The 21,937-nt window shown below is 40.6% G+C and overlaps 1 protein-coding gene across 1 annotated transcript in view; it reads right to left on the reverse strand.

The window, feature by feature from the left end:
* Positions 1–21,937, reverse strand: part of MEGF6 (multiple EGF like domains 6) — a 517,377-nt gene that overhangs the window by 494,677 nt on the left and 763 nt on the right. The gene's annotated exons all lie outside the window — the stretch shown is intronic.

A 21,937-nucleotide genomic window follows, 5' to 3' on the forward strand; every position in this document is an offset into this window, starting at 1 on the left:
AAAACACAACGGGGTCTAGCTAGAAGAGGCAGTTGAAGACCACAGGAGAGAGAGCTGGACTGTAGAGAGAGAATATGTGTTTCTTGTTTCAGTGTTTGTGTCAGTGTATGTATCTCTTCATTTGTGTCAGAGTTTGTATACGTATTTGTGCATTTGTTTCATGATGCTTGCAAAGCATCATGAAATTTGTACAGTAGCTGGGGTCTACCTATTGGCCATTGCTGCTCTATAGGTGCGGTGGGTTGGGGGGTTGACCTTGAGGTTTCTAGTTACACCACTGACTGTTAGGGCCCATGATTGTAACCAAAAACCCTTTAGGTCAGAGATGACTAACCCTGGCATCCCAGATGATTGGGATCTACATTTCCCATAATGCACAGGAAGGTTTTTGATGTTGTCAGCCTAACCTAACGTCTGCTCAGTTAAATATTTTTCTTTGACAATAGTTTAGTTTCAGTTTTTTTTTTTCTAGGTCGTTAAACATAAAACACATTGTATATTAAAAGCAGTGTATGTTGTTTAATGTTCATATACAGATTCATCGAAAAACAGGAGTGCTGTACTCACCAAATTGTTTGAGAAACGTGTTAGGAGCATCTCTGTCTGTTAAGCATTGCTATGTATGAAATGTTTTGCATTTTAAACATAGCGGTTTCAGTAGACAATTATAAAATAGCACTTATTGTGATAACCCATAAGTCATATCTGTGTTGGCTTTTTTTTCTTAGGTTTTTTTTTTTTTTTTTTTCCTTTGTTTTCAGAATGACAAGAATGAAAAACATAACTGTTAGGCAATCAGGTAATCAGAAGTTGCCTGGAGCAATCCGTTGTCGATGTATGCTTGTGGAAAAAAATAAAAGTAATACAAAGAATGTTATCTCGGGAAGGTTGATGGTTTAATAAAGTTAATATTTTTTCATATTATTTAAAAAGTGTTAGCTAATGGCTTTTGACCACTCTTTTTCCTTCAGTAGCATAATGCGCATTTTCTCTCTATTTCAATTTAGTTTTTTAATCATGCGTGGATGAAAAATGTGTAATTTTGAAGAGACTTTGCCCTAAAAGCTATTATCCTTATCTTATGGCAAATTAAAAAAAATAATAATTTCATAAATCTTTTCTTCTAGTGAGACTTATAAAAGCTAAAAAAAAATCGAAAACAATAAAAACACAGCAAAATAGAATTGTAACTAACATATACAGAGAAACAATTTAATTTGCCTTATTTATAATGGGGCTTTAAATATAGATAGTATCGCTTTGGAATGTATCAAGAGATCGCTGTCTGAGATTTGATCAAGATACAAAAATGATCCCTAATCTTGAGAATCCTGAGGTTTGTGAGTCTAGAAGCCACATGAACACCTTATCTGGCCTTACAGGGCTAATCAGAGTGAAGCTAATACTGGGGAAACAAACATAAGAAAGTGGAACTGATGGTAGATGAGAAATAGCCTAAGGATACAGCCATGTCCTGTTAGAGAGTGACAACAATATACTAAAGAATATTCAGTACAATGCTTCAAATTACCAGTACCAGTACTGAACTGTAATCACTTCAAATGCCTTAAAGGACAACTAAAGTTGGGGTGCAGTGGTCCTGTCCTTGCAAGTATTTAAGAAACTGCAACTGCATACTGACAGCTACTAGACTTTCGAGGCACCAAGTAAAACTTGGTCATGTGCCATTGAAGCCCACACAAGAAAGGATTGATTCAGTGTTTATCAATGCATTCATACAAGGAAACTTGCATGAATTTGAGGCCCCTGATGCTCTTCTATGAGGAACATTAAATTGGAGGGCCATGCCTCCTCTTTGATGGTGCGGGTGGTGGAGACGTAAGCAAGGCCAAGAGAGCCTTGATTCTGGAAAAAGGTAAGTAAAACATTTAATTATATTAATTTAAATGGCAAATTAGGGACCTGTTTTTAATTAGGGTCAGGGACACTAAAGCATTAGGAGCACAAGCTTCTATGTCTAAGTACTGGTACCTACAATGTTAATGTGTCAAACTAGTACAATAAAAATGTCTACGTGGAGCAAAGAAGGGGGACACAGAGATATTTATTCAGAACCGATTATGCAGAATTAATCTAAAGTTTTATGTAATCTAAAGTAAGAATGATAGTTCATACAGGTCTACTTCAATTCAAGTGCATGTTTTAAATTCAAGTGCATGTGTTGGGTTGTTTCATGTAATTATCCAATAATGTTGTGGTGCATGTAAAATTCAACTTAACTTTAAATAAACATACTTTAACTGAATACAAAATAATGAAAATGTCAGATTGTAAAATCTACATTTAACTTTTAAATATGGTTTTCTTTTATAAAATAAGAGTCTAATATTTGTGTCCATGGTTACTGAGAGTAAATGAGATAATTATTTAATTGTTGAGGGTCACTGATTGTAGGCACCATTTGTTGAAGATGTCTCAATATCCCATGCTAAATACAAGCTCACACCAACTGGGAGACCCTGTGAGACACCACATATTGATAGAGTTGATAAATCAGTCCATTCCAAGCCAGCAACACATGGTTTAAAATGTGCTAATTTATTTTAATGATTGTGGGTTACCAGCACCTAAACCACTTTAATATCATCTCATAACTCCTGGCCTGATGAATAAGGGCTTATAGCTGCTCAGTTTTGTGTGCCCTTAAAATGATTTGACTATATCCTATTCATTTTAAACCACTATATTTAAAAAATAAAAAAAAGATTGTGTGATTAATGTTCTATAGCTGCCGTTACCTACGGATCTCCCACAGTGGGGCAGGGATGGGGTAGATCTTGGCAAAAAGAGCATTAACATACTAATAAGTGAGTAAAGATCTAATCATAAATGAGTGGGAACACCTCAATAAGTCAATAATTAAACACCAAGAAAAATGGCATTGGGTGGCATCTATAACAGTGCCATTCAGGAAGTGTGTGGAAGGACACATTGTTGTGCCTAATCATTAAATTCATGAAGCACCAATATCGAGAAAAAAAAAGTAATAATCAATACCTAATAAGGTTTAAAGCAATATTGGTGGGCATACAACCCAGTTTGGGATGAGTATCTTGAACTATAGGAAAGAGAAATCATACAGAGACCAAGTTGAATATAAGAATTCACATCACACTTTATTGTCCATAAAGGGACCCAATACAATATAAGTTGTACTCTCATTTAAGTTATTGCATGCATTCACATCAAACAGCTTAAGTATCTAGATATCAGCTCAAGTGAACATCACCATTAGAGAAGCTTGGTTGTCACTCCGCTGCACACGACTGGGGGAACTCTGGCAGTCAGGCTTGGAGGAACCCTCTCCTCTGGGAACAGCAGAACCAGCAACATGCGTCCCTATTACAGGTGGGTAGTTCTCAAAGTGAGTGCCAAGTTTCTCTTCTACCTTTTCCAAAAGAGTGGTCAGTCTATACTTTTCCAGCGAGTTTATTATCAGTGCAGCCCAGCAAAGACCCATCACAAGCGCCGGATGGCACTGGCAGCTGGCCAGGCTGTTCAGGACCAACAAAGACACCATGTCATGTCTATGCGGTTAGCTTATCTCTTATCCATCGTCTAGCACTATACTATCTTCATGATGGTACGCAGCCCCTTGATGTTGGGTCATGCTGTTGCTGTGAGTTATAGCGAGGGTAGAATACTATGTTATGTCTAACGAACCAACTTCCTCTTCTGCAGCCATCAACCTCATCACATGTTAATACTTAAATGCCGCACGATGCTCGTTTCTGCTCTTAGCAGGCCATAGTCAGCAATTGGGATTTCTATTGTATGCTGTTTGAAAAACTGACTTATATGTACACAATGTTGCCCATACAAAAGTCTGCAGCTATGTCTCTATGTCTAACTGTTATCAGCAATGCATACCTGTGTATTCCCCTGTATTGTTATGACAACATTTCAATAAAAAATTATATATTGAAAAAAAAAATGGGATGTCCACTTATTTAAGAGCATTACAGAGCTGCTCATAATGATTGAGTAGGAAATGTCATGCAGGAAGAAGTTCTTTAAATTATGACAGCAAAAATTATAATTGGGCTTCATGGGGTTAAAAATAATAACACACTACAGGAAAATCTCAGAAATGCTTATTTTGATGTGATATAAAAAGCTGCATAAATGAACGTTCCATTTCAAGGAACATTAAGAAGATCTGCCCATTGCACGTAATAACGTATTTAAGAATGCAAAGCTTAAATGAAGAACAATAGTGGCCATTTAATCCATGGGTGGAGGAGGGGTCTATATCCCAGGGTATTTAGCATCACATCTGTGCTTGTCCATCTTCTGCTCACAAGAGAGATGACTTATGGCAGCTAAACAGTTTGAAGGATAAAAGGGCCAAAGTTCATTCGGAAGACGAGCTTCCCCATAGATGCCAAATTGGCTTAACCAGTCCTCCCTCCAGTAGAGAAACAGGAATTGCAGTTGTAAAGAGTATGTATGTATATATATATATATATATATATATATATATATATATATATATATATATATATATGTATAATAAAGGTTATGTTATATTACAGGGGTATACTAAAGGAACACTCCACCACTGTCCAATACAAAATAATCACTGTTTAGTAGAGATACCCCAATGAAAATATTTAATTGTGGAATTTTCATTGGGTTATATATCAAAACAGCATGCAAAAGCTGCAGCTCTCTTGTATTGGGCCTTTGTAAGCCATCCCCTTGTTCCCCAGCCCAAACTTTCTGTGGCTATCCAATCACAGACTTCCCAATGCAGCTCAATTAAAAGTCTTTGCAAGGCAGGTGCTCTGGACAATTGCATGCCTCTTGAATTTAACTCCACTGAGCTAACCAAACCAGGAACATCAGCAGAACTGCCATGCACTCAGGGTTACCCAATATGTATTGTTGAACAGGAGCTCGGTCAAACTTCACAGCCATTTAACAGCGCGACTGGGCCCCTGTAATAGTGGCAGTCTGGGAGGAAGTGAGAGATGATCACTTCCTCCCAGATACAGGTCGAGTGCTGCGTGGGGAGGAGGCACAATAAACAAGAAGAGAGCTGATCCAGACTGATACACATATTGACATATACTTACACAGATACATACACACATAGATGTCATGTATCTGTTTGTTAGTGTGTGTATGTATATGTGTTAGACATGGGCAATTCGTTTCGGTCCGAATATGAATTCGAATTTCGGGCAATTCGGACATTCGGGTACTTCCGAATTTCCGAATGTCTGAATTGCCAAAGTGCACGAATTGCCGAAGTGACGAATTGCCAAGGTCCCGAAGTTCCGAATTTACTGAATTTCCAAAGTGCTGAAGTGCCGAAGTTCCAAAGCACAGTATTGCCCAAGTACCAATATACTTACCCAGTGAAAGAAGAAGAATGTTACATTGCATACAATTTTAAATAAAAAGTATGCAAACATAGCCAGGATTCAGCTGTAAGCATTTGCAACACTTACAACAATCAAGTAACATACATTCATATAAAATGTAAGTTACTTAGCCAGTCAATGTAATGACAGGAATGAATAAGTAGATAACTCCCTAATTCTCACGGTATTAGGGAGCTATCTACTATAAGGCTGAAAGACCTGAATTGGTCTTTCAGTCAAATTTACTAAATTTACTAATAATAAAATAAAGATTACTTAGTATTAGTAAATCATGCCCCTACTTGCTATACCGAGAGTAGGGGCATGTCTATTAAACAGTGAGCAGCCAGTGGGAAAATTCCAAAGAACTTTCCCACGCTGTGTAAAATGACACAGAGCACTCTGATTGGTGGATTGCAAACCAACCAGAGTGCTGTGACAGGTAAATGTAGAGACTTACCTGTCAGTCTCTTCATTTACCTGTCAGAGCACTCTGATTGGATGGCTTAAACCCACCAATCAGAGTGCTCTGAGCCTAATTGCAGGGCGGGGCAAGGCTTTAGAAGCCTTGCCCGCCTTGCAGAGCTCAGTCTGCACGGAGCCCTCGCCGGCTCAAGATGGATTCTTTTTTTTGCGCTCTTTTTTTCTTTTTTTAATTGCGTCAGTTATTATGTTTTTTTATTTGGTCTTTTTGGGGGCTGAAAAAAGATTTTAGAAGAACGAAAACATCGAATGGTAAGTTTTTTTTTTACAGGTTCTTAGTTGAAGGTCCCCCCTCATTATTTTTAGGGTGAGGGGGGTGAGGGGGTGTCTAGGGGTTTGGGAACCCCTAGTCACCTGGGGGGGATTTTTGGGGCCCCCACCCGCCGCTCAGGGGTGGGGGCCAGGGGAGAGGACAATAGGTCCTCCCCTATTGGTATTTAGGGCCCCCACCCGTCACTCAGGGGTGGGGGCCAGGGGGGAGGGCCTTAGGTCCCCCCTTTTTAATATTTAGGGCCCCCACCCGCCGCTCAGGTGTGGGGGCCAGGGGGAGGACATTAGGTCCCCCATCTTATTAGTATTTAGGGCCCCCACCTGCCGCTCAGGGGTGGGTGCCAGGGGGGAGGACATTAGGTTCCCCCCCTTATTCCATTTTAGGGCCCCCACCCGCCGCTCAGGGGTGGGGGCATGGGGGGAGGACAATAGGTTCCCCCCCCCCATTATTTTACTTTAGGGCCCCCACCTGCTGCTCAGGGGTGGGGCCGGGGGGGCAATAGGTCCCCTCTTTAGTTTAAAAGCCCCCAGCAGGGGGGACCCTGATTTTTATTTTATTTTTAAACAGTGAGCAGCCACAGGCTACCATGGGAATTAGGGAGTTATCTACTAAGCGGCTGCAATAGAAGTCCTGAAATGCCGAAGTTCCAAAGTGTCGAAGTTGCCAAAGTTGCCGAATTGCGAAAATTCTGAATTTCGGAATGCCGAACCGAAAATTTTCCCCATGCATGCCTAATATGTGTGTCAAGATGTGTGTGTATGTGTCAGTGTGTATATATATGTGTCACTGTGTGTATCTGTCAATGTTTGTATCTGTGTGTCAGTATGTATCTGAGTGTTTGTATGTGTCAGTCTGTGTATCTGAGTGTGTGTACCTATCAGTACAATTTATATTTGTGTATCTGTGTGTGTGTGTATGAATATCTGTGTAGATATGTATGCCTGTCACAGTGTATGTGCATATGTCCCAGAAATCAAACACCAATACAACATGCAAACACTCCCCTGCAAACAAACACAAACTTTACATGCAAATACACTCAGGCATTCAAACTCATATACAAACAAACCCTTTTATTCAAACACATATACTGCATACAAATGTACAACCACATTTAAAACACAATATTACATGCAAACACACCCTTGAATTAATGTAAAAAAAAATAATTTATTATGTGTGAAATGCATGGTAGAGATAGAAGATTAAATTGTATTAAGTACCCAAAAAGGTTATTTCCTCTCCATCTAGCTCAGGCCTTGGCATATAAAATCCAGATTTTTCATTATGACGACTGCATGACTTGTTCTTCTAGCGAAACGTGGGAGTTCATTACAAATTCTCAACATGAACTAATTTAAAAAAAAGAGGATTTTACACGCAAAATAGTCCAAATCATTTATACCAGTATATTTATGTATTTCTGTATTAATTTACATACTGTAAGGAGTAGAAAGGGCAGATGGGGTTGCTAATTTGTATCTTTGTTACACTGTTTGATATTTTATCTGTCCTGGCTAGTGCATGGCTTCACAATGCTTACATTGTTATACTACACAGTTTCTTGTTTCTCTTTTCCTTCATTACATTTCGCACTAAAACAAGTGCTAGCCTTTTTTTTTTTTAACCATTATTATTAAACCACCAACTTTTAATATACCTTAGAATATTTTAATACATATTAAAAAAAAATGTTTTTTAAATGTTTCTTTTCCCCAATTGATTGGGTTAAATTCAATTTGTGATCCTAATCTTCAAGAGCAGATGTACCTACCAGTGAAAAGGGTATTTTCCATAATCAATTTGACTGTATCTCCCCCTACATTACACCAAGCTTAACCCCTTAATGACACAACTTCTGGAATAAAAGGGAATCATGACGGAATATATCCGTCGTCTGTCCTTAAGGGGTTAAAATGTGAAGAACCGTTCACTCAGCTCTGGTGATTTCTGCAATAAGCTTTAAATATGAAGATTAGATCGAGTCACTTTAATGGTTGGCTAGGCGCTTCCGAAATTTCCCTGTTGGAAAGTGAAATATGTCCTGCTTTTCATTAGCCAATCCCTTTGCCAACTTATTCGTTTTTTTCTACTATTCCTCTTTGCCCTGTTTGCTTTCCCTCTATGGAACTATTTATTGGCAATACGCTTTCTAGAACGAGTTCTCTTTTGAATTTAAATGAAATGTTCATTAAAATGCTTGCTGATGTTGAGCTATTCATATTTGACCCTGAGAATTAATATGCTTAGATTATCATATGGTTCTCTGGTCCTTTGCACATGTTTACAGCTCTGTGAAATATATTGCTATTTCATAAATAATAATTTATAATTATCTTCACGCTGGTATCATACAAACCACACGAGTCACAGAGAATTTCTGGCTAAGAGCGATTAGGACATGTTAGTACAGCGCTATCCTTTCAAGCAATAAATGAGAACAGACCTTCGTGCTTCGAGAACGCTTTTAAATTACAGTATTCTACAATCTCGCTGCATTCCTAAGGTTTTCAAATACAACTCCATTTAAAAAGAAAATGAATGGATCCTATGTACGTTCTTTGAAAGAATTAAAAATGATTCTATCAAAACATATTCTATGAGCATGACGGTAATTTAAATAATTAGCTAATGTGTCAGTTTTCTGAACCTAGTCATTTGATTAGACTCTTTTTTTTTTCATTTACTACGTGAACTTGTAATCTTAGGTTTTTTTTTCTAAAAATTATTGATGCACGTGTATAAAAAAAATCTAACAGGTTGTCAGTCTAGAATCAAACAGGTATTATTAAGATCAAAACAAAGCAAATAAAATTAATCAAATGAAAAAATTAAAAGTCTGATTTAAGTTGTAATGCAGTGTTTCCTACATATTTATATACCAAATAGAGAGTGGAGGCGAAGTTGAAAAATGATCTGTAAAGTTAAGGATTTAGGGCAAAAAAAAAAAACTTTAAAATAATTTGTACAAAGGGGATTTTTGTAATGAACTAGTTTGTCCTTTTCTGGAAAATCCAGGTCCAATTCGTGAAATAACATGATTTAGCGAAAAAAGAAAACGGAAAAAAAAAAAAGATATCCGACACATCTACATAGGTATACAAAACATATATGTACACTAGCAGAAGGAAAGGGTTACTGTAAAATATTTTTCATTAATAGATCACACAGTACAAAATAATTATTATGAATTAAAGAATTAAATCAAAAGAATGAGTCACATGAGTCCAATTAGAGCCAACATTTACAAAAAAATAAGAATTTTAGTAATTCTGTTCAAGTTCCAGTGTAGTCAACAAAAATCTGCAGCCAATAAAAACTTAAGTCCTGATTTATTATTATTATGAATGAGAAATATTATTTTGAAATGGGGGCTTTCCAAATATGTAGACCATGAGTCACGTATACACCACAGAACAACCATTGAAATACAAAGCAGGTTCATCGTAAATCAGGAAGTATCTAACCTTGGCACTGTAACTGTTATTAAACTAAACTGCCCATAGTACTCCATCTGGGCTTGGCAGAGAATTATGGGAAATGTAGTTAAAACATATCCAGAGAGCCAAATTGCCCTCCTTCCCTTTGTTAGTCTTGTCCCCAGATATTGCTAGACTATACGTCTCTCAATCTGCATTTTTTGTGATCTGGGATTATGGGAGATGCAGTCCAACAGCTTGAATTTTAAAAGCGATTTAAAGAATTACAAATCACTCTTAGATATTCTTTGTGAAATATGAACTTTGTTCTTTACGCACAAATTCCATTCGTAACCACAAACAACAGACACCTGTTTCTAAAAACAAGAATTTAAAGGAATGTTTAAAAAAAAAAAAAAACTATAACCATTATTTTTCTGTTGTGAATTCCAACAAAACATTCACATCCTTTGAATACCTGCACAAGTCGAAATGTTTCTCTCTGCTTTTTTTCCATAACTGTTTTTTGCATGCAGTACAATATTTGCAGAATATGATTGTATTTCTGCACAATGTCTTTGGAGGCTTGTTTAAGAAGTGGTAATACATAGAGCAGAGGTGCTGAAATTAAAGATAATATCTAGTGTATCTGACGATAGCCGAGAGATGATGATCACCTAGGTAATCGCTGAACTTTACTTAAGACTGAAAGCACCAAGACGTCACCACAAGTGTTGGCAGACATCCCGGCTGTACTAGAGCCTAGACGTTCCAGTCTGATTGGTTGTCAGAGCCACAGTAATAAACTATCAAATAGTTTCTCTACTAAACCATCGTAGCTAGGGAAGCTGGAACAATGACTTTCATAATGGAGCGTTTTACAGGGACACGCCACTTTTCATTAAAGTATAAAGAGAATGTATTATAAACATATATGACAAACAAAAAAACAAGTTTAAAATATACTCAGAGAGAGATACAAGTAACTTTAATAAAGAACTAAAGTATGCACATGCATGATGAGAGAACCTACTCATGTCATTCAGGAGTTCAATGGCACGCACTCGGATGTTCTTAAGTTGCAAGATACTGCCTAATTGCCCAGCATTACCCTATATAACCCTACTTCCCACTGATATGGTGCTCTTTTCCCTTCTGTTCTTTGTTGACTCCATGGCATGTTCTTTTTTTGTTCTGGTGTATTCTGTTTTTGACCTGGATAATTTATCCAATTTTCACACTCTGGGATCCCTGGTTCAGCATAGCTTATTCTGCTTTTCTCTGACTTTACCTTGACCACTCTAAGGCCCAGTAATGCTATTATGTAGATTTCTCTACTTTGTTTTGGTTATGGTCTATACTTTGCATGTAGGATCAACTGCTTACTGACACCCCCTTCCCCTCCCCCCCCCAGCACTCCCCAATGCTCTCATCCTATCACCAGTCAGATAAAATTGACAGTGGCAATGCCAACGTGTATTATTGTATTTTTCAAACCACTTCCAAGCAGTTTAACAAAAAAAACTGGGGGACAACCACTGGTGGATCTACCAATTGAGGGACCCATCGTGTTTCTCTTACTCTTAGGGCACTCAATGGGCATTGCAAACCTTGAGCCCGGTCGAGGTCTTTAACAGTTGGACTGGGTCCCTCCTGAATGGCAGTGCTGGGAGGATGTGAGTTCAGGTAATTTATTTCTCGCTAGTTTTTTTTTTTTTCTTTGTGCATGAGTTAACAAACATATCTGTTTAACCACAATCGTCGGTTCAAGTCTTGTACAATAACATCATTTGGTACAAATGTGGTTTTGAGTGCTTGCACTTTTTTTCTTTTTAAAATATAGTAATATAAGCGTTACTAAAGCAGGAATTTCCAACAGTTATGAGGGTCTATGTATATCATGTCGATCTGGCTAACTGAGGTTACGCTAATGTTAGTAGTTTACGTGGTGTTCGTGGGATGTAGCGTGGCTCAGTGGTAACGCGTGTCTTATGCAGTCTCTGTGTGGTGCGGTTACTAGTGTGATAGCATGCTGCAGTGTGTAGATGGAGTCAGCCATGATGCTTTATATATAATTATGCCTGATTCTGGTAGCGGTACGTGTGGGTGGCATTCTATGGGAATTTGAGGCGGGGGGGTGGGGAGGGGTAGTGACTGTGGTTGGTATACCGCTCGATCGTGGGTATGCATGTATGGAGTGGGTTACCTGTATAGTGCGGTAGCATCTTAGCAAGGTACTTATAATGTCAGCAGTTAACAAAATTATGTGAAGGCAAAGAAAAAGCAACAAAAAAAAAAAAAAGAAGTGGTAGTCCAAAACACAACTGCACTTAGTTAGGTATAACTCAGGTGGTCCCTGCTGATATCGGAGCATCCTTAGTTTTGCATGGGACGAAGGGGGTAATCCCTTCTGGGTTCCAGCGGTGGGTCGGCCTGCTTGTCCCTGCGGTCTCGTTGGGGTGTAAGGGTTCCCGTGGAAGTCCCAGGGTGGACAGCAGGGATGTCGCTTCTTGTAGGTCACGAATCTCGTGTTTAGTGTCCGCGTGTATTATTTGCAGCGCTCTGGTCTGGAGCTATTTATATCGCAAACCTTTCAGTTGCAGGAGTGTAGTGAAGGACCTGAGAGACCTCCGCCAGGCCAATGTTCCCCCGGTAAGGTCCGCAAAGAAAGTCAATTCCATAGATTCAAATTTATAAGGGGAGCAGTCCCTGGTCACCGCTATCACAGCTGCTTTGTACGCGTGGTGTTGGAACTTTAAGATTAGGTCCCGGGGTGCTGAGCTTGGTGCTTTGGCCGGTTTAGTGGCCCTGAAGAAGCCATCCAGGTGAACATTTTTGGCCTGTCTCGGGGTTAATAGTGCCACCAAGAGGCATCTCAAGACGTGTGGCATCTCCGGGATACCGGAATGTTCTCCGGGATACCATGAATCTTTATATTGTTAGCTCTGCATGCATCTTCGATGGCCGCAAAGCGGCGTTCATGTGCTCCGTTTTGTCGCTGGAGTTCTTGGACCTCCTGTTGGAGTGTGGTAAGTTGGTCTGTGCAGGCGCTGGATACAGACTCTAGGGCCCCCATGCGGCCCATCAGGCCATGGATGTCTGCCCGAAGCGATGCAACGTCTGTTTGGAGGGTCTTTTGGAGGTCCGCTATGAGTGATCGTAAGACTGCGGTGGTTACGGGTGAGTTACCGTAGTTTGGGAGGCCTGTGTCAGTCTCCGTGCCGGCTGTGCGGTGACCTCCTCATCCTCTGAGAAAAGGTTATCCGAAGGGCTCAGAGAAAAAAAAAAATAGGGATAGTCGGCTATTTTGGGCCCAGCAACCTCGCGTGTTTGTCTCAGGAGGTCAGCTATATTTGGCCCTTGCTTCAGCTTGTCGGGTCGTAACTTTTTAGTTTTTCGGCCCATCTTGTCTGCCTGTCGCTTTCCACTCCAGGTACTGCCCCAAATAGTATTTTGTTTGGTCCAGATTGGTCTCTTGGTTCCTCTATTGCAGCAGCTCGTGTGCCATGCGTCTGCTCGGCTTCGTTGCCAGACTCCGCCCAGAGGCGGCTCTCTAATTAGGCGATTTAGGCAGCCGCCTAAGGCCTCGCGCTTGCTGGGGCCTCGCGGCCGCCTAAGTCACCTTAGGGCAGACTGAATTGCCGGGTCCTCGGTCCATGATCGAGGATCCGACAGTGAGAGGGGGCCTGGCGGCTTGCCCAGTATGCCGCCGGGTGGCCCCTCCACATGGTCTGCCCACAAGGAGAGCCAGCCTCTGATCTGCAGCTCCGCTGAGTGCAGAGCTGCAGATCACATAATGTGGTTCTCGCGAGCACACAGAGTGTTGCCGCGGGTTACCACGGCAACGCTCTGACAGGCTTTCGTGAGAACGAGGTCTGCAGCTCTCACGGAGCTGCAGATGTTACAGTCATCCCACCGGACCACCAGGGAGTGCTGCCACTGGACCACCAGGGAATTAAATTATAAAACAAGGTATTTTAGTGTGTGGAGGCTTGTCACAGCCTCCACACACACTGTCCCTAAAACTGCCCACCCACCCTCACTGCCCCAAAACTGCCCACCCACCCTCACTGCCCTAAAACTGCCCACCCACCCTCACTGTCCCAAAACTGCCCACCCTCACTGCCGCAAAACTGCCCTCCCACCCTCACTGTCCATCTACATACACTTCCCCAAAACTGCCCACCCTCACTGCCCACCCAGCCTCACTGCCCCAAAACTGCCCACCCTCACTGCCGCAAAACTGCCCTCCCACCCTCACTGTCCATCTACATACACTGCCCCAACACTGCCCTCCCACCCTCACTGTCCACCTACATACAATGCCCTCCCACCCTCACTGCCCTCCCACCCACACTACCCCAACACTGCCCTCCCACCCCCACTGCCCTTCCACCCCCACTGCCCTCACTGCCCACGCATACTGCCCTGCCCCCCACATACCCTGCTCCAACATACACTGCCCCGCCATCCACATACCCTGCCCACCACATACACTGCCCCCACACTAACCACCACAGACACTGCCCCCCACACTGGCCACCACAGACACTGTCCCCCACATTGACCACCACATACCCTGACCCCAACACTGATCACCACATAACCTTCCCCCACATACCCTGCCACCCACAGTGACCACCACATATCCTGCCCCCCACACACTCTACCCCCACACAATTTCTCACACAAAATGCCCCCCACTGTCACACACCTTGCTCTCCCACAGTGTTTCCCACACACTCTGCCACCCACATGGTCACACACCCTGCCCCCCTACACTGTCATACACACTGCCCCCTCATGCTGTCACACACCCTGCCCTCACTACACTGTGTCCCACACACCTTGCCCTCCCAAACTAACACACCCTGTCCCCCCACACTATCACACACTGTCCCCCACACTGTCACCATCCTCCACACTGTCATCTTCCTCCTCACTGTCACCCACTCACACCCTGCCCCCAAAACTGTCACATTCCTCCACACTGCTCTCACCCTGTTACCCTTTCACACACTTGCACCCCATCTTGTCAGCCCCCAACACTGTCACCAATACATACAGTCAACCCTCCCACACACTGCCCCTGCACACACTGTCACCCTTTCCAACACTGCATCCCACACTCACCTACCCACGTCACAATTCCACACACATACAGCCACCCCCACACACTGTCACCCCCCACATGCTGTCATGCTCCCTTCACCCAGCCTCGCTCAAATTAACCTCTCCTAATCTTGTTGCTCTCACCCCCTCCATCCATACCACAATTACCGGCCCTCGCTCTTCTACACTCACCCTATCACATTAATCCCCCCTAATCCTATCACACTCATCTTCTCTCATACTGTCACACTCACCCCCAACCCTGTCACACTCATCCTTTTTCACATTAACCCTTTCACGTGGGCCCAACCATGCCACACTCACCCTGTCACGTAATCCTGTCCGGCTCATTTTCCCTTTGCCTTGTCACACTCCCTCCTCCAGCCGTGCAACACGTAACCCATAACCCTGTCAAACTCATCCCCTCTTCACCCTATCACATTAACTTCTCCTATCCTGTCACTCATCCTGCCTAGACATGCCACACTCACCCTGTCACATAACCCTCCATCATCCTGTCACTCTCACCTCCCCTCGCCCTGTCACCCTTTCTCCTTCAACCGTGCCACACTCACCCCAACAGTGAATATAGAGACTAGCTCTCTGTATCCAGCGCTGCAAACCTGTCATACATTATAACTACAGCTCATTATACACACAATTCAACCCCTATATGTTTTTTTACTATGAGTGTTAGTGGGGGGCCTCTTGTTTGAGTTTCGCCTAAGGCCTCAAAGTCTAGAGCCGCCACTGACTCCGCCCCCTATTTCTGGCTAGGTTTGAGGCTAGTTGGAGGCACAAAGAAGACAGGGAAAGAGTTCCAAGACACTTGTTAGAGTTCCAAGACTCTTGGACAAGACTCTTGTTAGCCTCAGCCAGCAGCAAGGTATAGACCCCACCCAAAAGGTATGGAAACCGGGGGGTGGTGAAAAATATTGACCATTTTTTGTCAGAGTGTTTCATTGTGAATATGTATCTGTGTCAATATGCATGTGTGACAGTGTATCTGTTTGTGGCCGTGTATGTGTATTTCTGTATCAGCATGTGTGTGTGTGGCAGTGTATATGTGTATGTCTGTGTTTCAGTGTGTATGTATATTTATATCAGTATGTGTATATCAATATGTATCTGTGTCAGTATGTGTGTGTCAGTGTATCTGTGTGTGGTAGTGTGTATGTGTACCTGTGTTAATTTGTGTGGCAGGGTGTATTTGTATCCATGACAGTATGTGTGTGGCAGTTTATGGGAATATCCCAGCAATAATATGTCGACACTGTACACAAATACACTCCTGCATTCAAGCCCTAACTATACACAAATACACCTCTGCATTCAAACTCCTACTATATATATATATATATATATATATAAACACAACCCTGCTCTCAAACACAAGCCTGCATTCAGACAACAATAATCCACTCAAATGCACACCAGCATTTAAATGCAAACACTACATACACACAAAACCTTGTATTTGAACACCAACACTACACAAGACGTACACATGCATTAAGAAAAGCACAAATGTACACCTAGCTTCATATGACAACACTATATCCAAATGTACACCTGCATTCGAATGCCAACATTACATTAAAACTCATTAAAATTGTAACAGTACATAAAAATACACCCCTACATTCACACACACATACTTCATACAAAAACATTGGTCCACCACCAAAAGACTGTTGGCAACATGACCACCACACTGAGCTGTAGAGGTTATGTTACTTAAAGTGCTTCTTTAATGATTATAAAGAAGGGACAAATTAAATAAGGGTTTTATTGATTTCCAATCCACTCCACTGTGCCACATGGGAGACAAGAATTGTAGCTAGCAGAAGGCTATTACATTTCTTAATGAATTATTGTCTCTAAAGCTATATCAGAGGAGCACTATAGGCACCAGATTTAAGTGGTTATGGTGCCTGGTGTCGGTGCCAGCTCTTACATCCCTACTAAACTGTTTAAGCACTATTTTGTAAACATTTTCAGTCCTTGGCAGCCTGAAACCTGGAACCCAATGATGATATGGAGAAGGTGGAGCTATGGTTCAGCATTGCCCCATACCAATTAATGCCTGGAAGCTTTAGCAGAGACCATTAAGCTAACACTCTCAGCCAATCACTACTCAATATTCTTGGTATGGCATGAAGCAGTGCATAACTCCACCTCCTTCATTTTTTCATTGGAAGCCAGGCTGCCACTCTGTAGGAAGCGAGACTCTCCACTACATGATGAGTAAACCATTTAATAGTGAGGTGGTGCGGGCTCCAAAACCACTTCCATCAGATGATGTGGTTATGGTGCCTATAGTGTTGCTTTAATAACAATAATAACGCAGTGTCCATTTAATAGCAATGTCAGCACAAAAAAAAAAAGTATGTACACTACAATAAGTTTTAAAGTATCAATCTTCCTAACATGACGTCATCAACAAGTAAAACGTTACTCGGGATGGGAATGAAAACAGGTTAGTGACATCATAGGGAATGTTGGGCTATTGAATATGAAACCCATTGTACTATTTATCTGCACAGATTTGTTAATGATTCTAAAAGTTTATCGATATAGTAGAATTAATAGAAGTCTCTGGCTGCACATTGATAACACCGTGTCAGTCTGGCCGTGTGGGAACATTCCAGTATTAGAACAGAGAACACAGATACTTATTGTATAGCAGCAGCAGCGGCCCAACCCAGTAAAGATGTAACAGCTATCACCCTGGTACCAAGTGGCATTGACCTTAGTATAAAAGGACAGGCAAATAAAAATATGTTTACATCATCTTGACCCATACCAGCATTGGTCCCTCTCTGTCTGTGTAATTACTTGAAATAAGGTATCACCTGTCTGAGTACGGGAAGTCAAGGTTTCAGAATGGCAGTGCTCTAGGGGGGCAGTCATGGGCAGCGTGTTCATTAGTGTGCCAAAAAATACACACAATGCTAGATTTTGCGTATTTGTTGGTTACACGTTTGTTTGTGTATTTGTTTGTCTGCCTTCTATTTGGTAAAAAACTGTAAATCTATAGCCAATGTGGATGAGTAAAGTAGTGTGAAGCAACTATCTTAGCTTACTCCCACCAATTCCACATCTCCCAGGACACTGCTAAATTGGCACCAGCGTCCTTACATATCTCTTTTCTTCTCTGGTATCCAGCGTTTGAGACTGCAGAAAAAAATATGTCACTATTGACCCTCATTGCATCACTATCAATCTATTCATCTATCTATCTATCTATCTATCTATCTATCTATCCATCCATCGGTCTGTCTGCCCATCCACAATCTATCTACATGTCTATCACTTTATTTAGATTTAGATATATACACACATATTTAGATGAACAGAAGGTCACATTCTCCCATCTTTTTTGGTGGTTTAATCAGAAAATAATAAAATCACAATCATAGAAATAATATTTAAAAACATGGCTACCAATTGGGACTATATATATGGTAACATAATATAGGATATGTTTCTTTTACTCATTAGATGTTATTTTTTTTTGTCTTTTTAGCCATACATTTACTTTTGAAGAATGCTTTGTTTCATTTTTCAGTTTCTTATTCTGTGTTATTTTAAAGATTACTACCCTGTGCTTGTTGCACATACTTTATTTACTCCTTCTTCCTATTAAATTTTGATCACTCTGTATTTCAGTCAGTTTGTTATATTATTAATATAAAACCTACAAGCACTGCTTTCTAATAAAACCCAAAAAAAAAAAGGTTCAGTAAAGCCTTAAGTAGCATCAGCACAACGCACTAGAACAGGGGTCTTAAAATCTGTCCAGATATAGATGTAATACAACTCCCAAAAATCTTTGACAACAACAGATGGGCCGATAATTTGGGCAGACAAATTATGACAATCAGTAGAAAGTAGATAATTAGATATTGTCTCCATTTTCCCAAATTCCATTTTCTTAAATGGCTCAAAATCTTAATTTAATTGTTCCCATGGCAATGACATTGTATTCTAACTTCTTGTCACTAGCCCCAGTACAGAGCATGCCGAAATGTGTCAGTAGATTTGAGAGACTCGAGATGTTATTTGAGAGACTCGAGAGGTAAGATCTGGCTTACCTGGAATCATAACTATTATATTTTGTCTCAGGGAAGAAAGCCACAAACCGTTAATTCGCATCATGACAAAACAGACAGAATTACGTTTCCAATGTGGAACGATGGACAGATTTTTAAATGACGCTCACATTTCTACAATTACTATTTGTTCATTTAGAATATTTCCAATGCTAATGTGTGTATACAAATGGGATTCCCTGTTTGTAAGAGAGGGTGTCTGGAACTAAGCATGTCTACTGCAGAGTGTGCCTTGCAGGAGGCAGAGGTGGAGATTAGCACACTGAACAACTTTGTGAATTTGGAGAAAGAATAATGAGTGGGGCAGGCCAATAATGGGAGCATTCCAGGTCCCCAGCAGTAAATGGGGCATGTCATTCTTGGCGTGAGTGACTTATTGGATGGCAGGCCGCCTGAAAAGCAAATTTCAAAGCATGTACCAGAACTCTTCGTCATGAATGTTTTTTTCATTATATCTATTTTTAAATCTTAAAAACTTGTTTTATATAAGGTACAAAGGGAAGTGAATGAGTAAGGTCACATGTGTTCTTTAAATAATTCTCTAGCAGTAGGATTAAACATGTTTAAAATGTCTGACTGCACAAAATTCTGAAAGTTTATTCCTTCTTGCCCATTACAGTTGAATCAGGCAACGTTTCAACACCATGTGTGCCTTTATCAAGCCATGTAAATGGTCAGACTGCTCTCAGCCCATGAATATGGTATGGATTGGTATGCTAATGCAGCACTAGCATAGATGTGCAAACCAGAAGGACCATGGGCACCTGACGGGATATTTAAAAATCTCCAGTTATTTAAATGTGTATAGGCATTTGAGATAGTGCACAAGTAACTTTTTCCTTTGTTTTTATTGTTTATATTGGGGGTGATGTGTTCTATAATCATTGCTGCCACCCAGGAGTAGTGGGAGTTTGAGTGCAGTGCTTAATTTTGTATGTTTGTAGTGCCAGGTAATAGTTTGACAGCTTACCGAGTATTGGCACGAAGGGACTCCTGGCACCATAACCATTACAGATAACTGTAGTAATTATGGTTCTTAGAACAACCCTTTTATTATCTGCAACAAATAATATATTTGTAAAGGTTGGGCAACACAAATCTCTCTAAGAATAATGTAAGATCTACCTATTGCCTATCTCTGCTTTTGGTACATCTCCACTTAATCTACCAAAGGAATTGGAAAGCATTGGGAGGTGAACCACTACATGAGCTAAAGGCTACCCACTATGGAAGAACTGCATGTCTACACCTTGAAATAAACCAAATACAAAGATACATGAGATAACATTGGCCTGGCACCCCCAATCTGACTCTAAGGTAGTCTGCATGCAAAGGCGTTGTGCATCGATGCTAAAGGATCGCAATAAAGTTACAGAGTTTACAATCTACCAGCACAATTGCAGGACAGGATGGTGAAAATCCAGCAAATTTAAATGCAGCTGATAAAATAACAATTATATGTATATAGTGCCAATGGGTTCCTCCGTTAACACTATACAAATTATAAAAATCCCATTTTATATGTATTTTCTTTTAGAGACTAGCGAAGTGAGTTCCGCCAGAGATGGGTTCAGTACTGAACCCGAGGATCACTCTATTTGTGCCAAGTGTATGGAAATGTGTCTAAAAAAGAATGGGAGTTTCTTAGAAATGTTGTATTTCATGCTCAAAGAGCCTGGAAGATTGCTTTTTTACTGTAATATCAAATGTAGATCAATATGCGTGCAGTTTTTATTACAGAATTAATTAATAATGTGTGCCATCTGTATTGCTTTAACCCCTTAAGGACACATGACGTGTGTGACATGTCATGATTCCCTTTTATTCCAGAAGTTTGGTCCTTAAGGGGTTAATCACCTATTGATGAGAAAGGAAACAAAGAAGGTCAGGATCCACCCCTGAGGGGGACAAGACATTTATTTAGATCTCATCCAAACTTAAATTCACACTTTTATGAATTACATATATGATAAAAGATGTTATCATATGCTTTATGCTTTATATTCATAAGCAACATTTACAAACAAACTAATAGTGTTATATAGTACAGTGAGAATTCAAAGTGAATTTCTAAAGTAAGGCAAAAGTAACTGGATCTACCAAAGGTAGGCAACCTTTTGCACTCCAGATGTTTTGGACTATGTTTCCCATAATGCTCTTATATCTGTAATGCTGGCAGAGAATCAGTTGAGATATAGTCCACAACATCTGGAGTGCCGAAGGTTGTCTACCCCTTTTAGACAATATTTCCAGTACAACTATTTTGACCTTAATATTTATTACAGAACTCGCTTTGAATTCTCACTTAAGTAAATAACCAAATTAGAAAGGACATATTGCTCACAAATCAGAATATTGGGAGCTGATCCGAAAAAAGGGTATTTGGCCGTTGGTGAGCACCCTAACATCATGAATTTAGTATCTGATAGACTTGTCCACAAATTCTATTCATCTTGCATGACCGAATCAAATTCATGATACTCTACGGACGAACGAATCGATCCGTCCAGGATTTACATGAGGAGTTTCATTCAATTCATTTGACTTCACAGCTAAATCCTGGATGGACCGATTCATTTGAGCATAGATTAAAAGGAATTTCAAATTCATACCAGCTGAAAAGCCTTTATGCACAAGTCTACAATCTGATAGTCGATCGATGATCTTGATGCATGCAACAGTGTTCAGCAAGTCGCATCCCCTCTACTAATAGACACAGTAACACCGCACTGCTTACTGACGTGAAATACTATAAGACACCACAGCATGCAAGTCACATCCATATGTAAATGTACAATTACACAGCATTAATTATCAATTGACTGATTGGCATACATTTCCGGTCATTAATCTAATGAATTCACTTTTACAAAAATATATGTTTATACTAATTCATACAGAAAACAAACAAACAAACACAAGAAATGCATACAATATTTGCACTGCCTAAAGGAACACTACATAACGATATAAATTATATAGACTGATCACATGCATGCCCAACAACTCATATAATAAATTTTAAATCATCTAATTCTCCAGAACATCTTCAGAACTACAAAAAGAACAGTAATGTCACCAGGGCCATCTCAGTAACATGCCAGGCTCAATGTCTCTTCCAGTGACAGATTGGGCAAACTCGCACCC

The sequence above is a fragment of the Pelobates fuscus genome, chromosome 11 (assembly GCF_036172605.1).
Source record: "Pelobates fuscus isolate aPelFus1 chromosome 11, aPelFus1.pri, whole genome shotgun sequence".
In the NCBI taxonomy this organism is placed as follows: domain Eukaryota; kingdom Metazoa; phylum Chordata; class Amphibia; order Anura; family Pelobatidae; genus Pelobates; species Pelobates fuscus.